This window comes from Passer montanus, unplaced genomic scaffold, assembly GCF_014805655.1.
Source record: "Passer montanus isolate IOZ18808 unplaced genomic scaffold, ASM1480565v1 scaffold2132, whole genome shotgun sequence".
In the NCBI taxonomy this organism is placed as follows: domain Eukaryota; kingdom Metazoa; phylum Chordata; class Aves; order Passeriformes; family Passeridae; genus Passer; species Passer montanus.
Window position 1 is genome coordinate 292 of NW_024366740.1, and position 1,294 is coordinate 1,585.

Here is a 1,294-nt window from a genome sequence, read left to right on the forward strand (position 1 = left end):
AGGTGTTCTTAGGGTCCATCCGATGGTTTTTGGGGTCTCTCCGATGTTTTGGGGTCCATCCAGGGCTCCATCAGGTGGTTTTGAGGTCTCTCAGCTGTTTTGGGGTCCATCAGTTGTTTTGGGGGGGTTCATCCGGTGTTTTTGGGGTCCCTCAGGTGTTTTTGGGGTCTCTCAGGGTCCCTGGGGCGTTTTTGGGGTCCGTCTGGTGGTTATGGGTTCCATAAGTTGTTTTTGGGGTCCATCAGGTGTTTTTGGGGTCCCTGGGCTGTTTTTGGAGTCCATCTGGGGGTCTCTCAGGTGTTTTTTGGGGTCTCTCCAGTGTTTTTGGGCTCCATCAGTTGTTTTTTGGGTCCATCAGGTGTTTTTGGGCCTATCCAGGGGTGGTTTTGGGGTCTCTCGGGTGGTTTTCAGGGTCTCTTCGGTGTTTTTTGGGTCCATCAGGTGTTTTTGGGCCTATCCAGGGGTGGTTTTGGGGTCTCTCGGGTGGTTTTCAGGGTCTCTTCGGTGTTTTTTGGGTCCATCAGGTGTTTTTGGGGTCTCTCAGTTATTTCTGGGGTCCATCCAGGGGTGGTTTTGGGGTCTCTCAGGTGGTTTTTGGGTCCATCCAGTGTTTTGGGGGTCTCTCCGGTGTGCCTGGGGTCCCCGGGGGTCCCTCAGGGGTAGGGGGGCTCCACCTCGATGGACACGATGTGGTGCCCGGGCACCATGGCCAGCCCCAGCACGCGCGGCTCGCTGCCCGGGAACGCGTCTGCGGGGACAGGGGGCTCAGGACCCCAAAAACCACCAAAACACCCCCAAAAAACCACCAAAAACCTCCCAGAAACACCCCAAAACACCCACAAAAACCCCACAAAAAACCACCAAAAACCTCCCAGAAACACCCCAAAACACCCACAAAAACCCCACAAAAAACCACCAAAAACCTCCCAGAGACACCCCAAAACACCCACAAAAAACCACCAAAAACACCCCAAAACCTCCCCCAAAAAACCACCAAAAACCTCCCAGAAACACCCCAAAACACCCCAAAAAACTCCCCCGGACCCGCGGCTTTCAGGAATTCCTGGGTTGATCCTGGGTGGTCGGAGCTCGGGAACACCAGAACCCCCCTGAGACCCCCCAAAACCCCTCCAGGACCCCCCAAACTGCCCCGATCCACCCCAAAACTGCCCCAGGACCCCCCAGACCCCCAAACCTGCGGCTGGGGCCGAGCCCAGGAGCACGGAGCTGGCAGTCAGAGCTTGGGAACGCTCCCACCCCCCTCAGACCCCCAAAACCGCCCCAAAGGGGACAC

General features: G+C 56.8%; 1 long non-coding RNA gene across 1 annotated transcript; it reads right to left on the reverse strand.

Annotated features, from left to right (window-relative positions):
- Positions 1-514: 514 nt before the first annotated feature.
- LOC120502282 lies at positions 515-1,258 on the reverse strand. Its single transcript, XR_005627492.1, has 2 exons — positions 1,045-1,258; positions 515-748 (listed from the first exon to the last, which is right to left on the reverse strand). It is a non-coding gene; the product is annotated as an uncharacterized LOC120502282 (long non-coding RNA).
- Between the last annotated feature and the right edge of the window lie 36 nt (positions 1,259-1,294).